Source organism: Typopeltis vanoorti, chromosome 6, assembly GCF_054136105.1.
Source record: "Typopeltis vanoorti isolate ZY-2024b chromosome 6, IOZ_Tvanoo_1.0, whole genome shotgun sequence".
Classification (NCBI taxonomy): domain Eukaryota; kingdom Metazoa; phylum Arthropoda; class Arachnida; order Uropygi; family Thelyphonidae; genus Typopeltis; species Typopeltis vanoorti.
The window spans coordinates 46,689,167-46,703,729 of NC_143554.1; the positions used below are offsets into that span (position 1 = coordinate 46,689,167).

The window sequence follows — 14,563 nt, forward strand, 5'->3', positions numbered from 1 at the left end:
GGGGGAGGGGGGCATTGCAAAATAACATCATTCCTTTGAAATAGAGGCCATTCCTGACTTGGAGCAGATTAGCATAGATTAGATACTTACACATTCTTGACTGCTGGCATTGTCAAGTTTCTTCCTTATATCTGTGTTTTTAATATGTTGCACCAATCAGTGCCATCTGTTCATTTCCCTAATTTTTATCAAACCCTCATATTTGTGGTCTCTAGTCTGTCATTGGCTGTTTTACTTTCTCTAACCCAGCTCTGAGATCCATAACTTAAAATCAGTTTGAACTCTTGTCTGATATACATAACTGATTTAGTGTTCTGACAGTTTCTGTGTTATTCCATGTAAATTTATTCATCTGGCTCCCTACCATACAGCTTTGCTAATTCTGTTTATTTTCATATTAAATTTGCCATTTTTATTACAAATTTTGCCTAAATAGCTGAGATATTTTATTTGTTCTGTAGATTCTCCATTGAGAAATGCAGTTAGTTTTCCATGGCCCTGGCTAATTTTTTAGTTCCTGTTTGTTCATTGTTAATTTTCATACTAAATTGATTACAACAGTTATTCAATTTTAGTTAAGGAATCCTGAAGACTTATACTGGATTTCTTTAGTTGTATAATGTTAACTTCCTTAAGTAAGCCGAGTTTGAACACCTCTGGGTTTTGATTTCAGGATTAATATCACTTTCCTACATGATGTGAACCATGTAAATGATGAATAAGAGTGAAGATAGTGGCATGAAAAGATAGTTCAGTTTTAATCTTCCTATTCCTTCTTTCAATATTAACTATTGATTTACAACACAAAATATAGCCTTTGGGGGGCATTGCAAAATTGGGCATGCTGTCCAATTCACCCTGTATAACTGTAGTTTTAAACAGCTTTTCTTTTGGCATCTTATCATGTCATTTCCTGATCTGCAAAATGTGAATATAAATTCATTTATACTCCCATAATTTCTTGACTATTAGCCTTGAAATGAAATCTCATCTTGACTGTCCTCCCTGTTTGGTCTGAACATTGCTTGTTTTTCCCTAAGTTTCTCTTTCACAAATTTTCTTAGCCTCTTCTGGAGTAACTGTTTATAGATCTTTCTTGGAGCCCTCAGTAGAGAATTTCCTAGATAACTGTTATATTGTTTTATTTCCTTTTTTTAAATTTTTTATACAGATGGGTATATTATGAGAGTTCTCATCCATCCAACTGGAATTTGATCGTCTGACCTGACGTGAATCCTTTCAGTTTATGCAATGCAACCACTGTAAAACTTTTATACCTCTATATTTGAGTATTTCTGTGTGCTGTGTTTTCACAATGGTCTTTTCCATCTCAAAAGCAGCATGTGATGGAAGCAATACGAGGTTTATTGGTGTTAGATTTGGTGATATCATCTCCAATATGGTTGTGAATGAGGTATCAACACTGCTACCTGTCTAAGAAGTATTGGTTTGGAAAGTAGTCAAACAATAAAAAGTTATCAAGAAGGGGTCTGTATGTGGAACTATAAGGTGGGTGATTATCAGAAGCTCTATAGTCAACTAGCATCAATACATTGGGTTGATGAATTGTGTAGAAAATATGTTGACAGTGCATGGGAAATGATAAGGCAGTATATATACTAACACAAGCAATGCATAACTCTATATCAAGAGTTAAGCGAAAAATTGAATAGAAGTGAGATGGGTGAACAGGGAAATCAAGCAAACAGTGTTATAAGAGAAGTTGTTATGGAGGAAGTACAAGACAGTTTGCAATGAACAGATGCATGAAGAATATAAAGTGCAGACCAGAAAAGTGACAAGCATGGTTAAAAAAGAAAGAGTAGAATATGAGAGTAGATTGGCCAGTCAGGTCAAAGGTAATCCAAGGTAATTTTTCTGATATGTGGCAAGCAAGAGAAAAATAATTATGGCAGGTTGATAATGGTGGATAGTTAATGGTAGCAGAGTAACCATAACAAATGATATATTGGAATTATTTAATGAACACTTTATCAGTGTATATCATAATTATGTGAATGATGCTGTGCAACATGTAGAAGGTAGACAAGAATTAGGAGAATTAAAGGTAAAAGAATCTGAGGTGTATCGAGTGTTGCATTGGTAAGATGTTAATAAGGCTGTGGGAGTGAATGATATATACCAGGTATTTTTACAAAAGAGTAAAAAGATCTGAAAAAGAGTTAGCCAATGCCCTTGACTTATTTAATGAAAGTCTTGCAAAAGACAAACTTACACCTGGTGTATATGAAGTACCATATTCTTGTAACTTATCTTACTATGGACAAACAGGATGATCTATAAATAAATGTATCTCTGAACATCAAGACCACATCTGTCTCATCAAACTTCACAAAAATGGCCTTGCACAACATGGAATTGAAAACGTTAATCACCAGATCCAGTGGCAAAACTATTACATAGATCCGTATATAAACATGAACATTTATATAAAGAAAGTGCTGTAGGCTTACATCATAGACCTAATATCTTAATTGGAAGGACTGTCTCACTATTCCAGAAGTCTGGGAAATTGTTATCCCAAAGTGTATAAAATAAATTTATCTGTTATATTTTAATTAAATTTTTTTTTTTTTTTTTTCTACAGCCCAGTTATGTTCAATCCATAAACACACGGCTGTATATATAGAGGGATTCCAATTTAACTATTCGCAATAATGGTTTTTTTTTTTAATTCAGTTCCTATTTTTGTTTGATAATTGTACTGACAATTTCTTATGAATGTAGGATGAAATATTTACACATTAAAATGTTATATACCGTGGCCTATGTGTTATTATACAGTTATGAATACTCTACAGGTTTCACTATACAAGAAGACTTATCTCACTTGCAAAAAAAAACTAACATCTAACTTACAAACAGTAAAATAACTGCCCCTTTCTCGGATCAAATTTGTTAGACTGAATGCAACGTCAGGCACATCTTTCATGTCATTCTAGTTATTTACAATCATGCGATTCATTAAGTTGTCTATGTCTGTTTTGCATTGGAACTGCATTGCATCTTGAAAAAAGCATTGCTGCCTTAGAGGGGGGGGGTGAAGAAGGGGGAAAAAGAGGGATGCCATACATTATCCACACCAATTTTCACACCTTGCAAACTCATTCATATTAGATACGCTCATCACTTCAACGAGGTAAACTGTTCCATTTACTCACTGCTCTGTGACAGAAGAATTTTGCCCCATCCTCTTCCTTAACCACACACAAACTCAACTTCCTCAGATGTCCCCCTTGTCCTCTCTCAACCATCCATATAATGAAAAATTCTGTATTATTATTATTATTATTATGTGACACCTCCAGGGAGTCCAAAGACTCATCGAGGGAGGGTACCTACTCTATAGCTCTCTGTCTCCACCACTCAATCCACCAACTACAACGAACTGCAACTACCATCACCATCTACACCGCCACCACTAGTATTTTCAGAGACAATCACAAACACCCATGCCCATGGCGGGATTCGAACCCACAGCCTTTTGGCTGGAGAGCAGATACGCTAACCACTTGGCCAACCAGGCTGGCAAATATCCTATACATTTTTTCAGGAGTTGATTAGACCTCTATCATATCACTCCTCTTTCTCCTGTTTATCAGTGTTTTCACTCCATGTACTACTCTCAGTCTGTCCTCATAATCTATAATCCATAATGCTGTAATCATCTTTGTAACTCTTCTTTTCACCCTCTCCACAGCTTCTTTATCCTTTCAAACCAGCAGACAAAATCTTCACATAGTAGTTCAGGTGTGGTTGTATCAAGGCCTTGTAAAGAGGAAAAATTACTTCATTATCCTTACATGTCAGTGTTTGTTTTAGAATCAGAGTTAATTCTGTGTTGCATTTGCAATTTTTATTATTATAATTATTATTATTCAGGCCTCCATGGAGTCAAAAGACTCATCGTGGGAGGTCCTTTCTAAGAACATAAAGTCTGTCAAGACTCATCAAGGGGAGGTCCCCCCTAAGAAACACAAAGTCTATCATACCACTCTTTAAACTCATTGACTGTTCTTACTCCCACCACTCCATCAGGCAATGCATTCCACGGTTCAACCACCCTCCACGCAAAGAAACCACTCCTTACCCTCTTGCTCACAGTTTCCTTTCGTAACTTCCAGGGATGGCCTCTTGTCATCACTCCTTCCCGCTGTTCAACCAAGCGAAAGAACTCCCCAGTGTCAACCCTGTAACCATCTCTCAACAGTTTAAAAGTCTCAATCATATCACCTCTCCTTCTTCTATCCACCAAACTCTGCAGTCCACATTCCCTCAGTCGATCCTCATAACTATGCTTGTACAATCCTGAAACCATCTTTGTCATTTGTCGTATCCTTTCCACAGTTAATTTATCCCCTTCAAATCCTGGCTACCAAATCTGAGAACAGTAGTCCAAGTGTGGTCTGATCAGAGACTTATACAACAGAATGATAACTCTCTTATCTCTGCAGGTCAGTGTCCTCATAATTGCAGCAATCCTCTGTGTTACCTTCACCACCTTTGCAATATGTCCCATAAACTTCAGGTTTCTATCAATCATCAACCCCAGATCTCTTGTCTCCCCTACTTCCTCCAGTATACTCCTCCCATAGAGTATGCAGCATCCCATCGATGTTTCCCATACCTCAAGACCTTACATTTTGCTGCATTAAACTGACACCCCCATTCATTTGCCCATCTATATAGCTTATTTAAATCCTCTTGCCAGGCTACCACATCTGCACTATTACTAATAATCCTTCCCAGCTTCGTATCATCCACAAACAACTGAATATCCCCTTGCAATCCACTGGCAATGTCACATTGATATAAAGGTTAAACAATATAGTTCCCAGTACTGAGCCCTGTGGAACCCCCACTTGTAACATTCTGCCTCTTTGATATTGCTCCACCATACACAACTCTCTGATACCTATCGGACAGCCAATCCTGAATCCAGCTGATCAATCTGACATCCAGACCCATGTGCTGCAACTTAAATATCAGCTTATCATGTGGCACCCTGTCAAATGCCTTCGCTAAGTCTAAGAAAATTGCAGTATATGCCTTTCCCTCATCTAATGTTCTTGTAACTTTATTATAAAAGGCTAGCATATTGCTAAAACAAAAGCACCCTTTCACAAATCCATGCTGACTCTCACAGATAACATTACCCTCATCTGCCCAATGCTGTATATGGTCCCTCACTACTTTCTCTAAGATCTTAACAACTACTGATGACACACAGACTGGCCTATAATTAGACACGTCCAGTCTGTTACCACCCTTATGCAATGGCACTATCTTACCTTCCTTCCATTCCCTGGGCACCTTTGCCGAAGCCAGACTTCCATTGAAAAGCCAGGTTAAAGGCACTGTCAGTTCCCTAGCACATTCTCTCAAAACTCGTGGTGAAATACCATCCAGTCCCACAGCTTTACTGACATCCAGAGTACTCTGTATCTGAAACACACTCTCCTCCTGTACCTCTAAACCTCGAACCAGCCCTATCCCTCTAGCATTAAAACTGACTCCTCTAGGATGAAATACTCCAATAAAGTGTTCATTGAACAATTCCACTAGGTCCTCTGCATCAGTCACTCTATTCCCATTTTTATTCCACAATATTATTCTTCCACAGTCATTTCTCCTCCTACTGGCCACATAGCTAAAAAATTCCCTAGGATTTTCTTTGGATCTTAGGGCCAATCTCTTCTCATATTCCAGTTTCGCTTTCCTTACCACACTAGTCATTTTTCTGGCCTGTGTCTCATATTCTTCATGCATCTTCTCTTCACCTGTCTTCCATAGCCTCTTTTTCGCATGCAATTCCTGTTTAATATTGTTTGTCATCCACTTTACTCCAAATTGTGTCCTCTTCTTCACTCATGGTATACAGCTTACCATTGCTGATAACAAATATTCTTTCACAATTTCCCACACACTAATGATATCCCGGCCTTCCAATCCCTCCCTCCATGAAACTTCCCGAAGTTGACGTCTAAGACTATTATAATCACCTGCATTATAATTCCACATAAGTTCCCATCTCTTTGATACTCCTGCATGTCTATTCATTTTCCAAGTCAAAACCATATGGTCACTCTCTCCAACTGGTGGGAGAGATGTCAACTCAGTTATTATCAACTCTTCTGATGCTATAACCAAATCCAAAACTGTTGAACCTCTTGTTCCCTCTGTTACATGTTGCCTAAGACATTTGTCCCTCAAGAATTCTAGAAATTCCATTCCCCTATTGCTACATGCATCTTCCTCTCTCCAATTTATACTACTGTAGTTAAAATCTCCCATAACAATCATTCTTCTTGCACTTGCCAAACTTAGCTGTCTAAACATCTCCTGGTCCCCATCCTCTGTGCTCCTGGGTCTGTAGCAACACCCCACTAAATATCCTGTCTTGCCTACATCTACTTCACACCATACGCTCTCAAAATCATTTGTCTGACTTCCTTCCAAAGCCTCCACTCTTAGAGGACATAGGTCATCACTTATCATAAGCAGTACCCCACCACCACGCTTTCCCCTCCTATCCTGACGAAAAATGCTATACCCAGCGGCTTCTATTCCTGTTGTTATATTCCCTTCTGTCAACCATGTCTCAGTGATCGCAATAATTTTTGGCCAGGCTGATGCCATCTGCACCACCAATTCCTCTCCCCTATTCCGGATACTCCTGGCGTTAGTATAAAGCATATAAATGCCATTGTTTCTATACCCAGCATTATCCCTTCTAGTCTCTACTGGCCTCAGTGTTACCTGACATCGTCTCCCTTCTCCCAAGTATCCATTCCCACAAGAGGCCACCCCTGGTATCATCCTCCCTGGGACATACCGACTCGTTCAGAACAGCAATCTCTCCAGATGCCTACGTCCTTCCTCATTCAAATGTAAACGGTCTCTCGCATACAATTCCTCTCTTTCCTCAAATGCACTCCAAGCATCCACATATACCAATCCTCTCTTGTCACACATTCTCGCTATTATGCCATTCATTATCACCGCTCTTCTGCTCAGCTCATCATTATCATACCTAGGTAACACGCACACTATTTTTCCTCTCTCTGTCTTCTTCCGTACAGTCTCAAGCAAAAATCTCATATCTCTCACTGCCCGACTTACATCACCACTCAAGTCATTCGTTCCTACCATCACAATCATCTCATCCACCCTTTCACCTCTCTTAATTGCCATAGCCACCCTTTCTATTGTTCCTCCTGGCAAACACTCCTCACGCATCCTATCTTGAACACCACGGATCGTTGAGTCGCTATACATTTTACCTCTTACCATTCCCTCTCTCCTATTGTTTCCATTCTGTCCTCTTCTTTCATTCCCATAGGTCTCTCTCATTCCCTCTCCTCTACTGCTATTCTCTCTTCTAGCATTCCCATACCTCTCTCTCCTACTGTTTCCATTCTCTCCTCTTCTAGCACTCCCATACATCTCTCTCATTCCCTCTCTCCTACTGTTTCCATTTTCTCCACTTCTAGCACTTCCATATCCCTCTCTCATTCCATCTCTCCTACTGTTTCCATCCTCTCGTCTTCTAGCATTCCCATACCTCTCTCTCATTCCATCTCTCCTACCATTTCCATTCTCTCCTCTTCTAGCACTTCCATATCTCTCTCTCATTCCGTTTCTCCTACTGTTTCCATCCTCTCATCTGCTAGCATTCCCATACCTCTCTCTCATTCCCCTCTCTTCTACTGTTTCCATTCTCTCCTCTTCTAGCACCCCCATACCTCTCACTCATACTCCCTAAATTCTCTCTCTCTCTCCTACTCTGATTCGCCTTACATTTATCTCTTCCATTCTCCTAATCCTATCTTTCATACTTCTGCTCTCATTCACAAGACATTCCACCTCCTCTTTCAACTCATCTATCTCCCTCTGCAGGTCAGTCACTCTTAATCTAAATTCACTCTCCCAAACAAAACCATCTCCTAAACTTTCACAGTCACTCACACCTTCCACACTATCAACTATTATTTTCTCATTCATATATATCTTTTTTTCATTCTCTCCTATCACACTACTTGTCTTCCTACATTCATTCCCTGTTTCTGGAGCAACAAAGTCGGATAGTGATATTTCTAATGCACTTATTTCCTCCAACTGCCTGCATTTTGCGCACATATGCTCTCCGCTCTCTTTCACAAGCCACATATCTAATTCCCAAGACGCAAACATACCGCAAGTACTGCATGCCACAAAGTCCCTTATGATATTGCTTATAATTGAGTTCTTAAATGGCGGAGGACTTGGCGATACGCCACTTGCGACTGCTGCTGAATCCACCATCATTTCTTACAGCCGAGTAGCATAATCTTTAATAATTATTCAATTAATAAATTCCGTTAAATAAATAAGAAAAAAAGTACAAACAATTACAAGCAAAAAAAAACATTTAAGTATTAAATATAATTAAATAAAATGAAATATAACTGAATACAGTAATGAAAACTTAGCTCCGTTTTGTCTTCCACCGTTATACATTCGATTCCGACAGTAACCAAAATATATTATATCGCGACAGCAACTAACTTCCAAAAAACAACCACTGAAGTACGCTCGTATTCAGAGAAACAATTTAGCACTCAAAAACGGGGGAAAAAACGGACTATTCACCGATTAAAAATCACTTTCTTCTGCACAGCTCAAATTCACCGCCACGTGCCATTATGTTATGTGATCTTTGAACTTCAGATTTCTATCTACCAAAACTCTAGCCTAATCGGTTTCGCCAAGCAAAATTCCTCCAATATAATATGCTGTTGGAAATCTCATCTGCCAAAGTTCATAACTTCACATTTACTAACACTGAATTCATAGCTATTATCATTTACCCACAGTTCCATCCTTTTCAGATCATTCCCGATTGCCCTAACTATCTTTGCATCATTAGCAAATATTTTAACATCCCCTGTCAAGTCCTTCCTGCTATCATTAATATATAGATTGAACAACAATGGTCCAAGTACTAATCCCTGGGGTATGCCATTGGTCACCTTAAATCTGTCAGGTTTACCATTACACCACTTTCTGATATCCAAATGAATCTTATCCAAGACTTATCTAAATCAGTAGTTTATATTCTAATCCCATATCTTACAATTTATGCAACTAATCTTTCATGTGGTATCTTGTCAAATGCTTTAGCAAAGTCCAGTAATGATAATATTATCATTCCTTTATTCAACTCGGCTGTAACATTGTTATAAAATGTGTGCAAATTGCTCGTAGTTTATAATTCATGCCTTTCCTTGCAGAGTATAGCTTGTCTTTCAACCCATTTCAGTGTGTTCTCACCAATTTCTCAAAAATCTTCATGACTCCAAAGATATTCATATGTTAGTAGTATACACATCAGTTTTTGTACTACCCTTGTATAATAGGATTGTTGTACATGCTTTTTATTCCTGTGGGATCTTTTCTGAGCTGAGAATCATGGCTGATTGGTTAGCATATCCGCTCTACAGCCAGAAGGCTGCGGGCAGGTTCGAATCCTGCTGTGGGCATGGATGTGATTGTCTGTGAAAATACTAGTGGTGGTGGTCAGTGGATGGCATTGGTGGATGAGGTTGAGTGGTGGAGGCAGCGAATTGTAGGGTAGGTGCCCTCCCTCGATGAGTCTTTGGATCCCCTGGAGGTGTCAAATAATAATATAACCTTGCCAAGGACCTCTTCATGAGTTTTCTCTGCTACTTGGTGTTGCTATTTGGCTAATTTATGTTATCCTTTAATGTACTGATCAGGGTAATTTGGTAGTGTATTTTTTGTCCTCAACTTATTTAAGCAGCGGTCACAACTTATGCTCCCCTTTGTTCCTAACACATACCTGGCATTTGTGTGTAGACTTAATGAGCCCCCCCCCCCCCTTATACACACACACACACACTGAAAAATTCTAACCCAAAATGTTTAGGTTTACTCTTTCACCAGATTCATAACCATGCTCATTACATACATTCTCACTATTCCTCCTATGATGATCTAGTTTCCCTGACTCTCTAAATTAGGTCTCTCCCCAGTAAATAATTTTACCCAGGATGCACTGCCTTCCTCTTACAATCAGATTCACTCCACACTTTCAAAAACTTGCACCCTTTCTTCAGTACTTCAATTATATTTAATTGAAATACTACTATATCTAGGTTATAGACAAACAGTTTTCACTCTCTCACTCTCCTTACTTGGCTAAAGCAGCCTTTTCAAATCCTATTTCATACTGTATTTATGACTACTTAAATTATTTGTTCTTATGGGCACTGCCACTTCATGTACTTTTCTTGTCTATTTCTCAATACTGCATTTGTCACATAGTTAATTTTTCTCCCAACAAGCTCAAAGTGGCCTGTCTGTCATCAAGTTCAGATTAAATGAATGATTCACCATATCATATTATTTATTTTTTCGTACATTCTGTCTCTTATTCTGCTGTTTATTTTTCTTATCAAATATACAGTAAGTTTTTCCTGAACATTTCTTAACTGTTTCTAACTCCTGGGTCGATTTTGTAATAATGTGTTTTAACCTAGAAATTTCATTTGTTGATGTCTGGAGGTGTGTTTGAGGGCAAAAGACAGCTGTATGCAAGAGATGGGTTGCATCTGAACATGGAAGGTCATAAGCGATTGAAGAAGTTACTGTTTTCTGAACAAGTTGAAGAAATTGGGCAGGGAAACTAAAATTGAAAAGGTTGAGTGTAAGAGGGAGAAATTTATGCAGTGATTGTATATTTGTTGATCCTTATTTGTGGAATAAATTGCAGAATAGAGTGGATAAAAATCGGCATGGGACTACTGAAATTAATGACATGTATATCAGTTCTAAAGCTGATACAAGAACTAAAGGGAATTTGCAATTTTTGTATACTAATGCAAGAAGCATTCGAAATAAGAGGGAAGAATTTTTGGCATTAGTCAGCAATCTCACCAAAAGTTGTAGGCAATTGTGAAACTTGGCTGTCAGCAGATGTGATTACTGGAATTTAATGTGATGGGTACAGTATTTTCAGGGAGGATAGAGAAGATAGAATGGGGGGAGGAGTACTGTTGTTGTTAGTCAATGAGTTACAGCAAAAGAAAGTAGTATATCAAGAGGATAGATATGTCAATGATAGTTCATTTGAAGCGGTTTGGTGTGAAATAGTAACCAATGCAACCAAATATACAGTTGGTTGCTGCTATAGGCCAGGGGGTACAGGGGGTGATATTGAATTCATGCATCAGCAACTTAGTGCAATGAGTGCAGGGTTAGTGATTATTATTATGGGGGATTTTAATTATGGTGATATCAATTGGAAGGAGGAAATATCACGTGGCAAAAAGGAAATAGAATTCATACATCTTCTATGAGATAGTTACTTGAAACAGCACATAACTAAAGGGACACATGGTGTGAGAGTGTTGGACCTGGTCATTAGTTCAGAGGACATATGCATAAGTAAGGTGTCCTCCTTACCTCCAGTTGATGAGAGCGATCATGTGGTATTGACTTGGGAGGTTGCAAAATTCGTGGATTTCTCTCTTAAGAAGAGGTGTATATATGTATATATATATATATATATATATATACATATATATGCGGAACTACAGGTTAGGCAATTATAATAAGCTTCGGAGTGAGCTTACAGCCATCTCATGGCAGAACATATTGCAGGGGAAAGATGTTAGCAGTGCATGGGATAAAATCAGCCGGTATCTGAGGAAGGCAATATCAGAATGTATCCCCATGGTCAGGAAGACAAACAAGGTAGGCGATAGATGGATGAGTAGTAGTATCAAACTTGATCTGCAAAAAAGAGCAAATGTTTATGGAGAATTTACAAGGAGAAAGGCGATCAGTACATCCATAAGCAGTACAACGCTCAAGCTAGGAAGGTTACCAGCATAGGAAGAAAAGCTAAATCAGATTATGAGAAGACCTTAGCCAAGGAGATCAAGGGTAATCACAAAGAGTTCTTCCGCTATGTGACAAGCAAAAGGAAGAATGACTTTGGCAGGATAACCTTAGTGGGTACTGATGGTATTGAGGTGACCAATTCAGATGTAATAGTAGAGTTACTGAGTGATCACTTTTCAAAAGTCTATCACCCAAGTGAGGATAGCTCTGTACCTCTAGCAATAGCTAATGTGAGTATTGAAGTTAATAAATCAGAGGTACTTAGTATATTGCAAAATTTAAATGCAAACACTGCTCTAGGTTTAGATGGAATATCTAAACATTTTTATACAGCTAGGGTGTTGCGTGAATGTGCAAAGGAATTGTCAACACCTCTTACTTGGTTATTTAACTTAAGTTTGAACTCTGGTATGGTCCCTAGGGAGTGGAAGGAAGGCAAAGTAGTTCCTTTGCATAAAGGTGGCTCTAAAACTGCAGTAGTTAATTACAGACCAATCACCATCTCGGGAGTGGTGGTAAAAGTATTGGAAAAGTTGGTTAAAGACAAAATTCAAGAATGGGTGGATCAGGATATGATACTCTATATGGGCCAACATGGTTTTGTTAAAGGCCGATCCTGCCTTAGCAATTTATTAACTTTTTATAATAGAATGACATCTGAGTTGGACAAAGGAAATTGCTACACAGTGGTACTTCTGGATTTTGCTAAGGCTTTTGACAAGATATCCTATGGAATACTGTTGCGCAAATTGGAGCAGATGGGGATGAATACCAAACTGGTGATATGGATAAGAAAATAGCTCAGGGAGAGATACCAGAAAGTGATGTATGGAGGAGCTGAGTCCAGGATGAGGCAGGTGATCAGTGGTGTGCCTCAGGGCTCTGTGCTTGGGCCGTTATTGTTTAATTTGTACATAAATGATATAGGAAATTGCTTAAAGGGAGATATTCAGTTGTTTGCTGATGATGCATGGGTAGCACAATAAAAAATCAAGCTGGTGTTGAGAGTTTGCAGGATGATTTAAATAATCTGGCAAAATGGGCAAAAGGTAATGGATGTCAGTTCAATGTGGAAAAATGTAAAGTTATGCATTTTGGGATTAAAAGATTACCAGCTGTGTAATACATTGATGGAACGGTACTCCAAGAGATTGATGAGGCTAGGGACTTGGGGGTGTTGGTGGATAGGGAGATGAAGTTTGGGGAACACATTGCTAAGGTGCCCAAGATTGCACATAGGATTACTTGGTTATTGAGAAACACACTAACATCCAGAGATAAAGAGATTATTATTTTCCTTTATAAGGCATTGATACTTCCACATATTGATTACTGTGCTCAAGTCTGGTCACCTGGATTCCTTGGAGATGAAGAGATTGTGGAGAGGGTTCAGAGGAGAGTGACTAAGTTGGTGAATGATGCAAAAAATGCTCCCTTTAGTAGGAGCTGTAGGGAGCATTGATAGATTGAGAGCTTGTGGATTGCAGAGGTTAGTTGATAGGCAGAGAAGAGGAGATATGATAGAGGCATTTAAATTACTAAAAGGTTTTTATAAGATTGATGCAGGGGAAATGTTTCAGCTGTGTGATAGTGATGAAAGAACAAGAGGTCATCTCTGGAAATTAAGGAAAGTGTTGTTAACAAGGGTGTGAGAATGAGGTTTATCAGCTGGAGGGTGCTGAATGAGTAGAATGCATTGCCTGACTCAGTTGTGAGTTCTTCATCTGTAAATGAATTCAAGAAGAGATATGATAGATATTGTTTTGATAGTTTGGGTCTCCTGCAGTGAGTCTACTGATTCCATGGAGATACCCATAATAATAATAATAATAATATGCCAGATTATCTTCATTTGTTATAATGCTTTTGTTCAGTGAAGCAAAGATTTTTGCTTTTGGCATCTACACTATCCTTTACTTCTGATACTATGTTGTTCTAATTTATTTTTGGCATCATTTTTATACACTACATTAAAACAGTATATCTACAAGTATATTAGTAAATACACCAAACACCATAAGTATACTAATAAACACAGTACTATAATAAATACAGTAATTAACGTAAGAAAACATTCAATAAATAAATAAAAAATTGCCTATCTTGCAAGAACTTGAAATAAATCATTCTTATTCAGTATTGCCTTGAACTCAACATGTAGAATATGTATAGATAAGCCATTATGTGTGTTTTTCTCTCCCAGAATATATTTGAATCATATCAGAATGTATTTATATATATACAGGGTGTTCGGGATAAATTTGACATATTTATAATTAATTATATTTTTCCGTAAGTTACATGTATTAACACACACTTCTCTTCATTTAAAAGTTTGGACCCTTCTTCATTCATATACAAGATGTCAGAAAGGATGGATAGCTGGAACCCACCTGAATCATGGAAGAGAATAACTTGTATCATGATGATTCGTGCCTGCCATCAAAATAAGGATATTACGACTGCTGCCCAATGCTTCCTGAATACAGTAAAAACAATCAGGCATGAACTAGAGACTTGCAGTGGTGACTACGAGGATGTAGCAAGAAGAAAGATCCCTAGCAGACGATCTGATTGCGTTCGTACAGCAGAATTCCTCGCAAATCTGCAGGAACAGGTGTTGAAGAACCCTGGC

The 14,563-nt window shown here is 38.3% G+C and overlaps 1 protein-coding gene across 2 annotated transcripts in view; it reads left to right on the forward strand.

Moving 5' to 3' along the window:
• The window catches only part of LOC150105435 (synaptosomal-associated protein 47-like), a 106,159-nt gene that overhangs the window by 64,684 nt on the left and 26,912 nt on the right, over positions 1-14,563 (forward strand). The gene's annotated exons all lie outside the window — the stretch shown is intronic.